This window comes from Lissotriton vulgaris, chromosome 5 (genome assembly GCF_964263255.1).
Source record: "Lissotriton vulgaris chromosome 5, aLisVul1.2, whole genome shotgun sequence".
Lineage (NCBI taxonomy): Eukaryota > Metazoa > Chordata > Amphibia > Caudata > Salamandridae > Lissotriton > Lissotriton vulgaris.
In genome coordinates, this window is record NC_141693.1 from 1,416,040,730 (window position 1) to 1,416,060,850 (window position 20,121).

Here is a 20,121-nt window from a genome sequence, read left to right on the forward strand (position 1 = left end):
GTTGTTCCACCAGTTTCCCGAGATCTTTTACCAGTTTCTACACATTGAACTCAGGCATGGTGCTAGTGATGGTTGATCCTGAGATGGTGACATGGATGCAGTAGTGGTTGGTGAGATGCGAGATGTGGGTGTACTTAACTCCATCGCTGGCCAAAAAAATATGGTAGAGCGTGTGTCCTGCGATATGGGTGGGGTCGGTGACAAGTTGCTTGAAACAGATGATGTTCATGCTTTTCAGGAGGTCGGTGGGGTTGTTTTTGCTGTGGTTATTGAGATGGAAGTTGAGGTCCCCTAGGAAGATGTAATGCTTAGAGTCGATAACGATTGGGGCGATGAGGTTAGGGATGGCATTGCAGAAGCTGGAGCGTGGTCCTGGTGGTCTGTAGCGAGGGTGCCTCGGATGGTGCTTTTTCCTTCAGTGAGGAGTTGATAATTGAGATTTTCCATTGTAGGGGTTGAGTCATCTGAGCAGGTCATGTAGCAGAGGGTAGATGATGGCAATTCCACCTCTATGTTTGGTGGTTTGGTCTCAGTGTGTTATCTTGTAGGCTTCGGGGGTGGTGATGGCGATGTCTAGTGTGGAGACGGGGTTCAGGCAGGTATCTGTGAGGAAGATGGCATCCGGGGTGAGGGATGAGATTGTGTCTAGGGGTGGGCGGAATTCCTGTAAGGGACTATCACGGAGAGGCACAGAGATTGAACCAATCTCCGTGCCTCTCCGCGATATTTCCGTTACGCGACGTCACCCCCGCCCACCTCCCGCCCGCCTTATTAAATTATATGTAAAGGCCTAAAATGAAAGTTAAATAAAACGTACCTTACTGCGGCCGCATTCCTCGCCCATCGTGGCTTCATCTGCAAACTGCGCATGTGCGGGAGCCTGCACATGGGCAGTGACCCCCTAATGACCCCCCTTGTGTTTCTAATTCACTTAGGTAGGTATGGACAAGTTGGTGACAATTGTGGCAAAGTTGATTGAGCCCTGTTTCATTTGACTTTGTTTTTATGGAAATGGGTTTTAGGGATTGTAGGAGTATCTGCCCTATGAATACTATGCTAGTGTTCAATTATAAGTATGCTCACAGGGTCCTGGATTGTTCCCATAGACGTCCTCAAACAAACCTCAAATTTCTACCATGCATCAGAAGGAGTTAGATTTTGACAAATATGGAAAAAATATTTGGAAGTCCTATAGCCAACCAAGAATCTAATTCCACCCAAAGGAAGCCTCCTGTCAAGCACAGCAAGTGTGCTAAAGGTGGAAGTACTTCTGTGCCTATCCTGGTGGCCATGGGCAGATGTTAATAAAGCTTAATCTGCTAAGCCATACATTTTTTAGTCAGATCTCAATGTGAGACAAAAGCAGAAAGGATAGTCAGAGTTGTAGACTTCTTATCATAAGGATCTCACATTTGTGTAGAAAGGAGAAGGTCTCGGGAGGAGTGACACATCCAACACTATTCACATAGTCCATATCAAAATCACACACCTCTGCAACCACACATACTAGTCAACTTATTATCTGTGCACTAGTGGAAGTTGTGCAACAAAAATAATTTACCAGCACTAGATGGGAAGTTAGGATGATGAGGCATACCACACTATGTCCTCCCGCCCCCTACATTCAGCTGATCTTAACTTGGCCACTGTCTCCCAGGTCCGAAGGGCCCAAGCTGGAGGCTTCTAATTTCGCACCAAGGCTCCTGTTCTTTGGAATGCACTTCCTCTTTCCATCAGGACACTGAAAATAATCTGCACTTCAGGAAATCTCTTAAGACATTTTTTCTTCATAAATTGCCAGTCTCTTCTCTCTGAGAGACCCATAGCGTCAGCTCTTTATCTTTAAGGTTTAGTGCTAGGAAGCCCCATTGTTGGGGCAGCTATGCACTACATAAAACCCCACTTATATTTCAGTGAGGGCCAGCCTTCAGGCTGGACTGTTTCCATGAAGCGTAGGGTCAAGATTGATTTGCATTTAGCTGGGTCCAAAGACAACTGGGTTGGGATGCTACCCGAACGATTGCCAGTCGTTAGACAAACTGCAAGCATTCCTCCCATCACCTTTGTCTTGGATTGGTAGGCATCTTTGGGTGCTAGGCAACCCCAGGATCAAATACTGCAACTACCCATATCCTCTTATTTGTTAAATTCAAACAAAAACACTCAAAGTCTCCACATTGTCTTCTGGGGCCTTTCCTGTTCTGGGCAATAGGCTCTCCCATATAAATAGGGTACCATTAATAGGAAGATAAGTGTGTGAACTCTGGCTGGTAATTGTTTTGTTGGTCCTCACAGAGTTCAGGTCGTTCCTCTCACAGAAATGTAATTACAATCTGTGATTTTAGCGAACGTTTGGTGTTTGCAAAACTTTCTGAGTAAAACAAAGTTAACGAACCACACAAGCCACACCAACCTCTGCCAGATTTCTAGTTTTCAGAAATGTGTGGGGTTGGTAGGTTTCCCTTGTGCTGGCTGACCCTTGGTCCAGAATGATACCACAGCCAGTCACATTCCCAGAATGATTGAAATTTAAAGGAAAAAGTTGAAGGTTAAACATTGCATTTTGGGGCTTTTCAGTCACGGGTAACAGCCAATATTCAGTTTAAATGTAAGTGAAACCTGTGATTTCGGAAGACATTTGGTGCATTTTAGGGCTTTTCAGTCACGGGTAACAGGCCAATATTCAATTTAAATGTAAGTGAAACCTGTGATTTCGGATGACATTTGGTGCTTGCAATGCATCTTGGTATGAAAAAGTAGTGGGATCCACGAAAGCCACACAACTCTGGACTTCTCCAGGTGTCTAGTTTTCAAAAATACCTGGGATTATTAGACTTCCCTGTATACCGACCAGTTCCATTTTAAAACACTGCTTTCAAGCATGTCCCCAGACTAATTGAAATTGAAAGGAAAACTCAAAATGTTTCCACATTACACATTGGGACCTTTACAGTTGCGGGTGGTAGACCTACCTGTATATATAAGGAGAAGTGTGGGAATCCACAACAGTAGAACCTTTGTTATTATCTGCTGAATTTCTCCACTTATAAGTTATTGTCAACAAAAATATGCAGTGTAAAACACTCAAAATCCCAAGGTATTAAGGATAATCCCAAAATCAGAGAGGTATGAACAGCATCTAATCTAAACTCAGATTCTTGGGCACATTTGAAAATGCATAGCATCCCTCCATGCCCATTTTTTTATTCATTAGAGTTGTGCTTGTCTATTGATGCATGGTCAAAACATAAATGAAATATCATTATATGTCACAGTTCAGCTGATGGCAATGGCTATCTGGTGATTTGTACAATCGACAGACTATAGCTCTCTGTGACCTGAATAATCGGATGAACAAAACTAAACTGAATATTGCTTTTTAGACCAACCCATTACAGATGAAAAGGTGGTCACCCATTTCAATGATTAGTGCCTTTCGAAAAACCATGAGCAATCTACAGTAATGACCCCTTGTCGATTTACAGAATGTTGTCTTTTTTTCCCCAGAAATATATAGCTTTACAGGTTAACTGACAGGTTTCATACTTCTTTCCCACCTCAAACTAGTATGTGTAAATCTCAAAATAGGAACAATTGACCACCAATTACAAACTATGGTGATTTTGTTTCTAACGTTTTTTCTGTCTGTTTCTGAAAGCTTGGAAGAAGGAAATCCTAGCTCAGTGAGCCTTTTGTATCCATTTGAGATAACAATCTGCACATTTGATTGTGGCCGTTTGTGTTAATTAAAGTTTGGATCCAGCCACATGGCATTTTTAAACATGTAATTTAAGATGTTGCACACTGCGTACTTTGTTACTTGGTATGTGAACTTTTGTTTGACTACCTTTTCTTTTGCATTTTATTTATTTTCGTTTATTGTGGCGCCACTGTCAATATATCAGTCAACTTTAATTGCATTTCAACTTTAGATTTTTTATGGAATCTCATGATTGTTGAGGGGTTTGTTTGCTTTTGTGCGTAAATTGGTTGATGTATGTTACTAGTTGTCTGGGCATATTTTGTTTGTCTACTCTTGGATGTATAGGTTTATGATGTAGGATACTGAGTTACCTGGCGTATAATGGTGAGTGTCTTGCTGTATAATAGACTGCGAGGACACGTGAAGGAGAGTGTATTCCATTTTGATGTTGCTTGTGTTGATTTATAAAGGTGGCAGCGTTGTCAATTGATGTTGGCTTTGTGGATGTAAGAGGGTGAGTGTGTTGCATTAAGATGGTGGTTATGTTGGTTTATGAGGTTGCATGTGTTGGCATGTGATGGTGGGTTTATTGCAGTATAATGTTGGTTGTTCGGACGTATGATGATGGATGTGTTTCTATATATTGGTGAGTATGATGCCGTATGAAGTGAATGTGTAGTGGTGTGTGTGCTTCTGTCGCACAGTGTAGTGCCCTGGTCTGCATCGGCCTTCATAATTGTGTATGCCCACACGCTTAAAGCACCTCTTTTGGCATTTATGTTGGCTTTCAAACACTAGCTTCTGTCTGTATTTTATGGGTTTGTAGAATCTAAATTGGAACCCACCAGAGTTGGAAATTTGAAAACAAGAAAAAAACACCTTGAAGTTAGAAGAAAACTATTGAGGCATTTAAAAATGAACATAAAGTTATGTAAGGACTGTGGCTTCGTGCTAGTGGAATCATCGTTCTGTCCTCCCTCTGGTCTTAATTTAGGTGCACTTCAGTTGCTTTGAGACATGCACTATTGCAAGTACTGCATTAAAGAACTAAAGTTAAAAGAACTTATGTTTTCCATGCTTCCCCTGGGGTAGCAAACACTCTGTCTACAGTAACCTCCCAACCACTAAAGTTAAAAAAACAAAGAATTTGATGTTTCTCAAAAGATACATGCCTATAGTGCACTTGCCTTTTGCATTTGATTCTATTTTGTATCTATTGAGGAATGCTAACATTGCGACAATAAATTGCATACCATGAAAGACATGGTATATAAGGGCCAATATTGGTTAGGTGCTTACTTAACTGATGTGAAGTTGAAGGTAATGAGGATCATGAGTTAAGGCAAGAAAACGTTACAGCATGGTCTCAATATGATACCTCCATTATGTTTGAGGAAGGTTTTGGGCGATGGAGGTCTCTGTTGGTGAATTTTGAGCACTCCTTTCAATGCTGGTAGGAAGGTTTTACACAGAGGCCAAGTGAGAGGGCTTTCCAGGGCAGCATGGCTATTGGTCGTGTTAAAAACCTTAGAGAGGTCGTAGGCAGTGGGTAATTGGAACAGTGAATATATGAAGATGATCGGAGGGCAGAAGTTGGGAGGGTGAATGGAAAGAGTGTCTATAAAGCAATGAGTTGGCTTGGGTACTGGGATAAGAGGCTTGATTTGAGTTCGGTGAATGATAGCAAGCTAGTTGACTTGTCAACTATGGCAGGAGGTGGACATGTGTCAAAGGTGAGTGAACAGCACTTGAACTGAAAAGTTGATAACTTTACTTAGGAGATCAAAGATGGACTTTGTGAGACGGCAAGCAGATTATTACCTGCATCTTATTCTGACATTAACAGTGTGTTTATGAGAACCATAGCAGTACTGGAATCGAGGTTGGAATTTAAATTTGTGATAATGAGCAGCTGAAACCTGGCAGCAGTGGCGTTGATGGAAGTGACGCACAACTGCACATGATGTCCAATAGCAACATATTATGAGAGGGGGAAAGAAGTCAGGAGGTGAAAAATAGTTGCTGCCAAGTTGGAATGGCTGGAAGAGGTTGGAAAGCAGATAATTCTTGTTTTCAATTGATTGCTCATAACGTCATCGTTATCGACACTTATTGAGTTCACTGTCACCCTATGGGTACCCTGGCGCTGTCATATGTGAGCCCAACTGAGCCCATAGATCGTAGAGCAGAGTTGGCAGAAAGTAGCTAAAAGCGTGAGAAGAATCATGCTCTAGGATAGACCCATGCCTTCAATCTTTTCCTAAACTGAAGAAGATCTTCCAGCTGTCTCATCTCAGGTTGGTGATTGTTGCAAAGCCATGCCGCAGCGATGCTAAAGGCCCTACCTCCTGATTTAGTTTTTTTTAATCTTAGCACTTTCACCAGCTTGGCCGAGGAAGAACGAAGGCTCCGGGTGGGGGCATACCAGGCAAATTTGTTCTGCATTGGTTTAGGTCCAGCACCATGCAGAGCTTTGAATACTATGGGACGAGACTTAAATTGTACTCTTTGCAGTACATGAAGCCAATACAGCTCTAAGAGAGTCAGGGAGGCAGATGAGCATTGTGGCCTTTTTAAAGCAAGCTTGGCTGCCATAGTCTGGATCCTCTGGAGTCTCTCAATCAAATATCCTGGGGACTCCAGCAGCAAGGCATTACAATAGTCCAGCCTGCTCAAGATAGTGCTTCTCACTATCAGCACTCGAGCCTGTGCTGGTAGTAATGGGAGAATCTTACGGAGGGCTCTTAAAATTGAAAAACAGCTCCCTATTGTTTTATTGACTTGTGTTTCTAAGCTCAGTCTGTCATTGAACATAACTCCCAAATTACGCACTGTCTCAGAGGAAGCCAGTGGGGTGACTGTGTGTATGGGCCAAAAGTTGATAGGAGGTGGGGGGGGGGGAAGCAGTCTTCCTGCTGCACAGTAAAGGACTTCAGTCTTATCAGCATCGAATTGTAAGGAATTCTCTCTCAGCCAGTGGGCAGTATCCTTCATACAGGCGTGAAAGTCTTCCATGGATATAGAATGCCCCCCCTCTAGTGATAGAATAAATTGGGTATCATCTGCGTAGTTTACAAGATTGATATTATGAGCCCTTATGACAGCAATCAGAGGGCTCATATAGATGTTGAAAAATATTGGGCTAATCGCAGGTCCCTGAGGGACACCGTGAAAAATGTTGGTAAGGGTTTATAAAGTAATTGCTAGAAATGGGGGTCTCTAGTTGGCAATGGTTTGGACCTTTGTCCAAGTAGGGATCCATCTTCCTAGTCAGGGTAAGGGGGATACACTACTTAAATAAACCCTGCTCACCCCCTTAGTAGCTTGGCACAAGCAGACAGGTTTATCTCAGAGGCAGTGCGTAAAGCATTTGTGCCCACATACAGTAATACAGTGAACTCAAAACAAATGGACACCAAACCAGTTTAAAAAAATAGGTAATCTTTATCTAAACCAAACAATACCAAAACAACAGAAATCTACAATACAGTAATCAAAATATGACTTTTAAAAGGTAGAAATAGTTCTGTCCATAGCAAACTACAGATGCAACACTTTCAACACAAAGTACCTTGGATGCGTCACAATAACAAAAACAAACAAAAACAGCTGCAGGGAAGGTGATGCGCCGGTTCCTTAAGACTAGGAAAGGTGATGCATCTGTTCCTTACCCCAGGAGAGGTGATGCGTCGGTTCCTTACTGCCACGCAGGGGACGTGATGCGTCGTTTCTTACTGAAGGGGAGGTGATGCGTAAGTTTCTTACTGAAGGGGAGGTGATACTTCAGTTTCTTACTGGGGCCCCAGCTTTCTTGTAGACTTGGCACCCAGGTACAATGCGTGAGGATCAGTAATGCGTTGTTTCTCGATGCGGCGGTGGTAACGGCACTGCATTAGTCTCTCCAGCCACGTTCCCACAAAGCGTTGGTCCTTGCAGCCGCACGGCAGGGCCTGCGTCAGAATCGGAGCAGTGATCTCAGACTTTGGAGATTGGTGCACGGGATTCGGCGTGCAGTGATTTCTCCAGCCGTGGGTAGGCGCTGCGTATGTTTCTTTGGCGATGCATCAGAAACAAGTGCGGATGAGTCTCGCTTCTTGAAGTTGTGTTTCTTTTCCAACTCCAAACTGCAAGAATAACCTTTAGAGTCCCAACCCAGCAAAAACCACCTCTTGTCATGTCAGAAATCCCAGCAAGGATGTTCAGGGGAACTGGAGGCAAGCTCTACTTCATGCCCCTGGAAATCTTCCCCAAGCAGGTGGCACAGCACACAGCAAAGTCTTTATCCTCTCCTTAGCAGGAAAAGCCACTGCAGGCCAACACCAGACAGCACACAGCAAAGGGGTAGTACTTCTCCTTCAGTTTTCCCAGCTCTTCTCCTTGGTAAAGATTCCTCTTGAATTTCAGAAGTAATCTAAACGTCTTGGGTTTGGGCCCCACTATTTATAGTCCATTTCTCTTTGTTCTCTGTTGTCAGAGAGGCTCTGAGCTCAGCCAAAACCAGTTCCATCCTCTCTGGTGCAGCTTCCCATCAGGAGGTGGAAACAGCATTGTGTAAGGCAGACCAGGTCCATTCAGGTGAAAAGGAAATCTCCTTCCGCTACTCTAAATGCAGCCCAGGTCTATTCAGCCCAGTCCTGTCTCACCCTGGAAAGGCAGGACACACCTCACCCCCCAAGTGGCTGTCTGAACAGAATAACATCTCCAGATCCTGTTACTCCAAAGCCAGACAGTCAATACACAAACCTAGCAGAGACACACGGGATGGCTAAGCAAGAAAATACCCACTTTCTATAAGTGGCATTTTTAAACCCCTACTAAAAGATGCATTTTTACATTCTGCGTTCTGGCATACTAAACCTCTCTTTCAAATCTTCTTCCTATGGGCAGTTATACTTATAAGTTGTTATAAGTAAACTCCCCACTCTATCCTATGGGACAGATAGCCTTTCAATAGTGAAACACGAAATTGGCAGCATTTCACTACCAGGACATGCCACCCACATCAGGACATGTCCTACCTATAACATACATTGCACCCTGCCCACAGGGGTAACTTAGGCCTACCATAGGGGTGACTCACATGCAATAAAAGGGAAGGTTAGGGCCTGGCAAGTGGGTGCACTTGCCAGGTCGACATGGCAGTAGAGAATGTGTGCAGACACTTCAGCAGCAGGTCTCAGAACCTTTTGAAATGCTGCTTGTGTGGGTGGCACAATCAGTGCTGCAGGCTCACTAGAAGCATTTGAGGCACAGGCCTTGGGCACACACAGTGCACTGTACTAGGGACTTAGTAGTAAAATAAATTGTCCAATCATGGAAAAACCAATCCATAATAACAATTTACACAGACAGCATATGCACGTTAGCACTGATCAGCAGTGGTAAAGTGCCCAGAGACCTAAAACTAACAGAAACTGGGTCAACAACAAGAGGCCAAAAAGCAAAAAGTCTGGGGGTAAAGCCACTGGAAAAGCCAAGTCTCACAGTCATACTGTGCCCGTATATTGTTTAGCTTGTTATTTTAGGAGTGATAGTACCATGGTTGACCAGGTTAGACAGGAATGAATGTGCCTAGACACCTCTAGATAGGAGTGGGTTGAATAAATGTGAAAGAGATGGAAGAAATGGAAGAGATCATTATGGCCAGTAACCCTGCTTATCTTGCTGACAAGCTCACAATCTAAAGTGGCTCTCCACACATCTGTAGCCAACCCACCATCAGACTGCAGACTAAGAAGTGTAAAAAAGACAGAAAAGAAGGCAGAAGGCCATTTCTATCTATGCACCTAAGATCTGGGACACGTTCCAGTTTCCATAAAGACCGTCCCAACGCTGCTCAAATCTTTAAAGAACAATTTATAACAATGCTGAAACAATCCAATAACCAGGAATTTTTTGTATGACATATTGGCTGTATGCTTCCTATGACCCTGTACAGCACTCCATTGCCTTTCTGCCAAGTCTGCAGTGTACAAATGGCACATATATACATACATAGAGACCTCCAAGTCTACATCAGTGTTTTCAAATCTGCTCCGAGCAATATCTGCTAGTATACCATCTGCCCAACCGCTACAGAAAGATAATGACAGAGTTTCATTAATGTATAATCAGGCAGATAGGAAAAATTAAACTATGAATAGTTGCATAGAGACATACAGATTCTTCATAAATCAAAACTTGACATTACAGTTTTCAAAAAATCTCATAGTTACAAAGTCAAGGCAGGGGGAGGGGTACCTCACTGATATTCTGATTAGACCAGCTTGTGGACATAACGTGAATCTTTCTTCAGATAATCTTGTCTTCATAAAAATATGAATGTCCTTACTACTTACATATCTTTAGCTGTCAGAAAGCTACTATGATATTTTGAATCGCAGAAATGTAATTCCACCAGTTCATTAAGGAATACAATCTCAAGCAATACTGTGCAGGCCGCACCTGTATAAGCAGATGCAGGACCTTAAAATGAATCTTCAAAAGTATCTTTCTCCTGAAGTTATGTAGCAAATATTATTTAAGAGTGGATCTCTCTGGGAAGAAATGTGTATTCTAGATAATGTAGGGGAATTGGTCACAAGATCCTTACTACAGAGTACAGTTGCTGCTGATGTCTTCGACAAGCAGCTACTGAGTAAAATACAACATTTCCGCTCCAACACTACAAGTGACCTCTCAGATACAGGAGCTTCTGTTAATTATTTACTTTCCATGGTAAAGAAATCAGCAACCTTACAATCCAGTTTAATAAAGATTGCAGCAAGAACGTTACTTTTGTCAGTATATCTGAGGAAGTAGTGGTAGAGGAACATCAAACACTCGTTTGGAGATCAAATGCTCACTGTGTAAGCTGGTGTTTAAATAAGACCTGTGGTTCCAAAAGGTCACTGTTTGGTAACCAGGCTATGCATGTATAAAATAAGAATGCAGCTGTAAACACAGTCAAATTACATGCAATACAGCGGCTTTTAAAAGATCGATGAACAATGAAAACCTATTACCTCTGTTATTGAACCACAATGCTATTTGTCTACATGAATCATGGTATATAAAGTGGTGGCTTCTCTGCTATGGCAGAGAGCGTCACCCCACTGCTTTCAAGCTGTGTGAGAAGAGGAGACATACATGATAATGACTTTCATTTATTATCATTTTATGTGTCCTTTGTGGGCGGGAGGGTTGGCAGGGCTGCTGTGCTCACTGAGCAGGAAGGGGCAAAGTGGTTTGCCCACTCAAGTGCTCAATGACTGTTTGGTCTGGCCTCTCGGGCCACCCAAAGCAGTCATGTACACTTCCCTGTTCTCCATGCAGGCTGTATAACAGCCTGCATGGAGACCATGCCCACCCCTAAGCCCCTGGCTGAGCACCATGTCATGGCACTCAGACCAATTACAACGCAGTACTGCAGTGCTGTGATTGGCTTAGGGGAGGGAGCCCTCCTTCCTGCTTCCTGTTCCTGGAAGGAGACTCAGGAGAGAAGGAGCACAGAAGACACTGGACCCAGCCCGAGGTAAGTTTTTTTTCATTTTGTAAATTTCTAAACCTTGATCCCCATGGGCGACCCAGCTCACGACCCCGCCCGTGACCCCACCCGCGACCCCGTCCGTGATCCCGCCCGCGACTCCTTCCACAACACTCACAGCCCCAGCAATGAGCCATGCTGGCTGGCTCTGGGTGTATGGACAGTTGCAGTTTAATGTACTATTGTTGCTCTGCCATTAAAGGGATTTAGCTAGTAATTAAAGGGATTAAGATAGTCATGGAAGAGGTAATAGAGGATTAATTACTTTATGAAACATTCATTTAACATTTAACATTTATCAGGAATTTACACTAAATGCTGCTAAACTATAAAATGTTCTTGCAGAGAATAACTTGGAGGGGCTAAGAGCTTTATTTTATTTAACCTTCATTTAACCCAGATAAGAGGTAATAGAATGTACTAGAAAACCAGTTAGTTAAAAAATATGAGTCCTTGAAAGAAAAATACCCTTATTCTGTTGTTTTTACCGGAGACTTCATTTGTAATTTATTTTGCAGTACAACTTCCCTTGAGAAGCTGAGAATATGCAGTAACTTACACAATATACAACCTCAAATTTGAAATCGAACAAGGCGTTCAATAGTGATACATAAAACCCAAAGAATTCATTATGAACAAAGATTTTAAATGTCTGATTAGCCAGCTTTGTAATGATCAACAGGCCTGGCCTATATTTATTGCTCAGCAAAGGTTATTTTTCTCTTACAGAATATTGTTTAATTGAAATAACTCCTTCTAAATGTGAAGCAAATTAGGAAATATATCCCCTTGCAATAAGCGATCATTTGCATCAGTTAATTCAGATTGTACTATTGTTATACTGTAACACGCATAAAAGGAAATTGGTTAGTACTCTTGATAGCAACACATCATGGGGATGCACATCAGATGGTCTGTAAAATATTTAACTAAGGTTCAGCACTAGTGTGGAGGTAATCAAGAAATGGAACTTATTTTAGAGGAGAAAAATCTATTTTCATCTAAGAGTGCATTTTAAAATGTATTTGTGATACATTTGGTTGTGATCTTGGACAAAATGATACACAATTTAGTTGGTAGAACAGCTCAGACAAAAATTCTACTCAGTTATTGATACTGCAAAGTGTTGGAAAATGGCCCTCTCTGAAGGGTCACCTCAAACTTTTTGCCTTCCTGCTCAGCTTTTGCTGACCTCTTTTGTGTTGGCTTTAGGCCTCTAGGCACAGTGCTAACCAGTGCTGAAGTGCATGTGCCCTCTCGCTAAAATGTGATCACATTGACTTACCCACAATGGGCATATTTCATTTTGTTTTAAGACCCTAAAAAAGTGCACTACATGTGCCCAGGGTCCGTAAATTAAATGCTACTAGTGGGCCTGCAGCACTTGTTTTGCCACCCACTCAAGTAGCCCTTTAAAGAGCCTGTGTGTGCCATTTACACTGCTATATCGACTTGGCATTTAAAACCCCTTACCAGGCCTTAGACACACCTTTTATTACAAAAGAAGCCACCTCTAAGATAGGCCCTGGTTAGCCCATAGGGCAGCATGCTGTCTAAATTAAAAGTAGGACATGTACTGTTGAGTTTTGCATGTCTGGTAGTGGAAAACATCCAGATTCGTTTTTCACTACTGTGAGACCTACCCCTCTCATAGGTTAACATTGGGAATTTCTTATTACACTTATAAGCTGTAATTTCTGATCAAGAAGGAGTAGTTCTGACATGTTTTATATCATTGGAATGATGAAGATAAATCCCCTTTGCCGGTAAAGTTGAACTTATCATCACTGTTTTAGAAATTGTACTTTTAGAAAGACGCAGTTTTCTGCTCTTAGCCCTGCATGCCTGCAGCCTGTCTCCAATGCATGTCTTGGGTGGGTGACAGCTGGACTTTGTGCATTCCCTCTAAAACAGCCACATAGAAAGCAAGGTAAGGTGTGACCGAGTGGCCATCCACATCCTGATGGGTCATCCTGGACAGGATGGGAAGGAGGGGCTGACACAAACACCTGAATATGCAGTGTTCTGTCCCAACACATCTGAACTACTTTCCTGATTCTCTGGCCCTGTCTCCATGCGACGGCGTGTCTTTCAGCCTCCACGACCTTTTAAGCAATGCGTCTTGTGCTAGTAGGAGAACTCCAACAACGCCTCAGTGTCTATGTCTGGTGTCTTGTTGCCACAGCAATGCGAGCCCTCGTGTCATGAAAGACTCGCACCACGCCTCCTGAAAAGAAAATAGAAACAGAAGATCAAGCTGGTATTTCATGGATCCACTGTGTGCGGCGGACATTTTGATTCATGTTGTACAAAAAAATGTACACTTCCTTTCTTTAAGGACCCTCTGAACCCATTGTTTGACAAACATTGTTGCTTGGAGCTTTGACAATGTTTTTGGACATAACGCTTGGGGTCAAAACAAAAAAAGTTGTTTGCCACTTCTCAATCAAACTGTGCACAAGACTAATGAACGCTGTCCCTAAGCTCGCAGCTGCTAAAAAGTTTGGGGGTACGTATGTGCCCAACATAAAGGTCTTCTTTCAGAGACATTTAGAGACTTTCAAAAACGAATTATAGGACATTGTTTTGGCATTCTTGCAGTGTATTGTTGTTAATGTACCAATGCATTTTTCTAATCTGCCAGTGCAGTTTTTGTTATTCAGTCAATGTGTCGGAGCCCTTCTGAGACAGGATTTCAATATCCTAAGTGTTCCTTCTATGATATGTAATGAAGCTAAATAGCAAGACAACGTATGTACACAGTAAATTGTTTGGGAACTAATGGTGCCTGTTCCTTTCAGATCCCTGTTATTGCCACATTCGACCTGCTGCTGATAACCTACAGTCCTGAGTACCAGTAAATCCCGTCCACCCAGCAAATAACCAAGACGAGTAGACATGCTGAGACCAGTGCAGTTTGTTTTTCTCTTTCTCCTCCAATCCCCCTCCCTTGAGACCTCCCTTGGTGCAGTGTGCTTTATCACCATTGTTACCACAGTTAGGTCTCAGAGGGAGTGGGATCCTCTTGTCACTCCATCAGAACTATCTGGAGATTCAGGTGAGTGGCTTGCGACACTGCCTTTATGACCCCCTGAAATCAGACGCTGCTCGACGTGTGAAGAATCTTTGCCAGTAGGAAGGACTGCAGCGCTGCTACAAGTACTGCCACACTGCTGGAATGTTGTTATGGAAGAACTGCTTTTCTGCTGTGCTGCCCTGTTGCCTGCTACCTTCTGTCCTGCTGAGGAAGAATTGGGCTCTTTGACTTGAACCCTGAGTGATCTCCAAGGGCATGCTGGCTTGCCTCCTGTTTTAAGACTCAGGGATATCAAGGTCTTACCCCCTGCTCCTGTGTCTGGTCTATTGAAGTGAAACCAGGTGCTTGCTCCGGTGGAGCTGACGCATCCTCTGCTGTGTGACCAGAATAGAAGTTTCGCCACTGTTGCGGGAACAGAACTGGCACATTGTATTTGAAGTCAGCGCATAGCCATCGGAACTGACACATCGGAACCACCACATTGCTGCCACTGGAGAGAGATGATTGACGTATCCCCTAGACTGTGTGGAGAAACCCAGCGCATCGGTTTTGGAACCAACACATCTCGGAACGGGGCTTCATCTATGGAACTGGCGCATCGCCATCATTGTTTGGAGAAAATAGACTCAGCATCTCGACTGTAGGATAGAAACCAATGCATCACTCGGCTGTACCCTACATCTCGCTGTTGCGACCAGGATCAAGGTACTTTGGTTCAGCAGGTCCAGCAAGTGCTCCATCATGATCTGCCTGAACTTTTGAATTTGGCCCAGTCCAGTGTGACCAGATAGCCCCATAAGCGCTTATTGCTTCTAAGTGCTAATTTTTCGTTTTATTCTTTAAAAATTCATATCTTGATTTCTATGTATTGGATTTTTTTCATTTGTGTCTTATTTTAGGTATAACATCATAATCTGTTTTTCTAAACTGATGTGGAGTCTTTGTTTGGAGTTTTTACTGTGTTACTGTTTGAAGTGTTGCACAAATACTTTACACATTGCCTCTTAATTTTAGCCTGCCTGCTCTATTCCAAGCTACCAGAGGGTGAGCGCAGGTTAATTTATGGTGTGTATCTGACTTACCCTGACTAGGATTGTAGTTCCTGCTTGGAAAGGGTGTTTATCTCTGCCAACCAGAAACCCAACTTCTAACACAAAGTATCTCAGAAATCTTAAAGAAAATGCTTAGGTAGAGTCTACAGAACAACCAGTAATTGCACCATTGAGGAATTTTTATGTATGGCACAAAAAACCACTATGTATTAAAAACAAAGCAAAATGTTTATGAATCTAAATGGTTCAAACACTTTTATGAAGTTCTGGTGTGTTATCCATTAAATGGATGGGAATCTGAAGCATACTGTTGACACATACATCAATGAAGCTCAACGGGAGAAGCACACTACGCACTGATACTTCAACCCTAGACTGAGTGTTATTGAAGATAGTATGGGTCCTGCAAATTGTATTGAAGAGCTATATCTGAGATTTACTGTAGCACCCTCTTTAACTAAAGCCTTAAATTATTTGCGTGCTCCAGCACTGATTTTTTTTGCTGCTGTGCTCTGAAAAAAATTCTCCAAATTTTTAACTTCTGTAGTTACACCTCTGTTAAATGTGATGTTCAGTGCTGATGTTAATTCTGGTATCACTATGTAAAAAATAAAAAAAACAATTGCAATACAGACCCAAAGTGCTGGTCTAGATGTTGAGTGCAAGATTTTCACAAAATCAATAACAACGCACCGAAATGACTGTCTGAAAGCATAATACTGGTTTCAAATGGGCTTTCATCCCAGGTTAAACACGTATGCTAGCCTCTTGTCATTCACTTACCTTGCTTCTCGGTACCTGGCGTAAAATTACTTGTGTCTAAATTAGCTTCTACAAAGATTTTAGTATCACCTTCAGTAAAGTTGACAACAAGATTTTATGGCATAAATGCTCTAAACTAGGAGTGAATGAGTTCCGTTAGAAACTGATTGTAGACATGCATTGGTCAAGATCGGACTTCTTTGATATAATAGAAATGAGTACTGATCTTCTCAAAGGGTTCATTCTAGTCCTTTCCTTGCTAAATGTGTATATATTTATTGTACCACTATTACTAGAATAGGTTAATTGAGGCTGTGGTTTGGCCATGAACAATGATGGTCGCCTGAAATGCTAGCTCTGCTGTAGGACGGGCTCCAGACAGAGGACGTGGCTTCCTGTGCAGGGCTGAGGGTATTCCATCAATGTTTTTTACAGTATTGGAAACTATGGAAACCAACAGTATGAACTCCAACGCGGCCAAGGTATAATTTAATAGGAGCGAGACTGAACAGTGTGAGGGGACCATGAGCAATCAGGTCTCTCAGGTATCTTTAACAAGTGGTATTAACTTTCTTCAGTGCTTCTTCCATTGAAGAAATCATCCGAGATGCGACCAGGAGTCCTCGAGGCAGAGTACGTTCGAGTGAGGAACTCCCAAAGTCATTTAAATATTCGAATATGGAATGGAAGAAGAACTAAAGAAAGTTAATTCCACTTGTTAACGACACCTGAGAGACCCGATTCATACCTAGGATGCTACCGATTTGGAAACCCCATGCGGTTTGGAATTATCACCGCATATTGAGATGTACTTCAATACAAGAATTAGCCTTGAGAAAGTCGTAGGACGATTTCCCTATTACGACGAAACACGTGTTGACTGTTGAAAACTTCTGGAAAAACTTACACTGAATAAAGTGACCAACAAAGAAGAAAGAATACTTACCTTTTGTAAATTACTGCATTTATTCTGTGGAAAAACGTTACATACTTGTGTTATTTTAACTATTAAGGAGTGTTATCTGTTCTACAAGGCTGTGGCCTATGCTGAGGAGAGGGGTGGTTTCTCCTTTACTTATAGCACCGTCAAAGATAGTGTTCTTTAATAATTTGTGTTAATTTTCTATGTGGCGCAGTTCACCTAAAAATAATAGCACTGTCTGGTTTACTTCATCAGACACCAAAGATAGCTTTCCTACCGTCTCCCAAACAAATGTTATCACTTAATAAATGTAATAATTTAACTCAATGTTATCCTATGGGAGAGCTAGGCCATGTAATAGGGAAGAATGAATTTAAGAATTTTACACTACCATGACATGTAATACATAAAAGTACATGCCCACTTTATAAATACAACACAACCAGCCCTAGCAGCTGTTTAGACCCCACCCTAGGGGCAGCTCATATGTATTAAAAAGGAAGATGGTTTATCCCAATTGGCATATTTAATGTACCAATAAGTCCGTAATACAGTGGTACTAAATGTACATAGTGCCTGTAAATTAAATTCTACTAGTGGACCTGCAGCACTGCCTATGCCACCCACTTAAGTAGCCCCTTTAAGAATATCTCAGGCCTGCCATTGCAGCCTGAGTGTACAGTTTTTAAACTGCTATTTCGACCCAAACCTTCTTTTGTAATCCATATATCACCCATAGGGTAGGCCCTGAATATCCCACAGGGTAGGGTTCAGTGTATTTAAAAAGTAGGAGATGCAAATGTTACATGCCCTGGTAGTAAAAAAACTCTTACATTTGTTTTCCACAAATGCTAGGCCTACCTCTTGCGTAGGATAATATTGGAGTTACCTAATTACATCTAATAAGCTGTAATTTCCAAATGGGAGTAAGTAACCAATTCATGTTTGGCATCTTTAGAGTTGTAATGAAAAACACATTCTTATAGTAAAGTTAGATTTTAAATTACAATTTTGAGAATACCACTTTTAGGAAGTTGAGATTTTTCTGCTTTAGCCATGTAGTGTCTGTAGCTTTTCTCTGGGTCTCATGACTGAGTGTAGCTGACAGTTGGGCTGTGGGTATTCCTCCTAGACAGCCACACACAATAGAGAGCTTAGGTTAGCCTGAATGGGCCATCACTGGCGGGATGGGAGGGTGGAGCTGGGCACAGGCCTACTTACACTTCAATATGCTGCGTCCTGCTCTGACACAAGGAGATGCCTACCCCCTGTAGTTAGACTGGATCCCGGACAGGGAAGGCAGGTTGCCTCAGGACTTCAAAGGGAAACCTCAGAAGCTTCCCTCACCTTCCTGAGGAAGGGCAGCAGGTATAAATATTGGGCCTCAGACACCAACTCTTCAGTATACGTCGGGACCTGTGGATACACTGCTAGGAATAAGGACTGCATTGCTGATGAATGGACTATGGAATGCCGTTCTTCGGGATTGCTGCTCTGAAGGACAGACTGCTGTGCTGACCTGCTGCCTGATATCCCCTTGCCTGAGTCAGACAGACTCGACCTGCATCTCTTGAACCCCAGACCTCAGAGTGACTCCAACGGATAGTTGTCAGGCCTCCTGGCTACAGCATCAGGGACAGAAGGCTCAAACAACCTTGAACCCAGCACCTGAACACTGCCAACTGTGAGTCCTACCCTGCCAAGTGATGGCACCCCGTTCCTGGATCATTAAAAGTGGGTCTAATGGTGCTCTGCCAGCCCATCTGTGGACCCAGCAGAACCGATGCCTCTCCCCTGATACGTGGCGCAATCCCAGAGAGAACCGATGTATCACCTCTGCTGCAAGGGTTTTCCTGATGCAAAGGACTCCACATCAACCAAGCATTGTATGGTCTGCCTGTGCAAAGCTTTCCCAACGCATTCCCTCGCATCACAAATCTCTCGTCAATGGCAGTCTCAAAGACGTTTCCCACATTGCAAACTCACAGCTCCTCGGAACTGATGCATCTCCTCATCTGCGCAATGAAACCTTGATACCAGAAATCACATTGCAAGACCTCGTCGATGGGATCCTCAACAATGATGCAGGACTTCACACAGAAACCTCACCACATCTGAAAACCGCTGCATCACTTCGACTGCACAGCATATCTGTGATGTGGATCTTTGCAACGGTCCGCCAACCTGGAGTTTTTTCAGTGGGTCTAACTGGCTCCCTGTAGCAAGCCCACGCTCCATCGTCGTTGGCCTGAACTGCTTACTTTTTCCTGGTCCAGTGCGGGCAGATAGCCACAGTTGACACTTTGTGCTTTTTGGCACTAATTTTACTGCAAACTTTAAGACGCATATCTCAGGTTCTACTGATTGGTTTTTTTGCCATTTTGGTCTTGTTTTTTTAAAATTAAAAATGACTCTGTTTTTCTAAACTGCTGTGTGATCCTTTTGAGGTGTGTTCCTGTTTGAAGTTATGCAGAAATACTTTACACATTGCCTCCAAGTGAAGTCTGACTGTTCTGTGACAAGCTACCCGAGGGCTAAGCACAGGTTAATTTAGGGTTTGCTTGTGAATTCACCCTGATAAGTATTGTGGTTCCTGATTGAGAATGGTTGCACCCCCCCTCAAACAGTAACCCAGATTCTTACAATCTCCAACAGGGCTATACATACTAATATACCAATCAATACTAAAAAAATATAAATCTTAAAAAATAATTTTAAAGCCAAGCAAAATCTTCCTTCACATGTAGCCAACTTTCTTCTATAAACACTGTTTTCAATAACATCTCAATCCTAAAAGCAAAGTGCAAATGTTTGAAAAATGCTCTAAAATGTTAGTTTAAAATTATTGCAGGCATTTACTAAATTAGTCCTTCAGAATTGTTAATGTAAGCATATAAAAACGTATGCGGGCAAAATATTTTCAGCAGTTCAACTGTTCTTCTTATTAAGGAAATGTGAAAAAATAGTATAATACTAAGTTCTTTTCAAATGATAATAATTATTATGCAGATACAAATGTATCTTCGACTGAATTCCTAAATAAGTACAAGATCAGGTGCGGGCATTTAGTTGCAAGCGGAATTCTTAAATGTGGGCATAGAAAAAATATTAATTCTAATC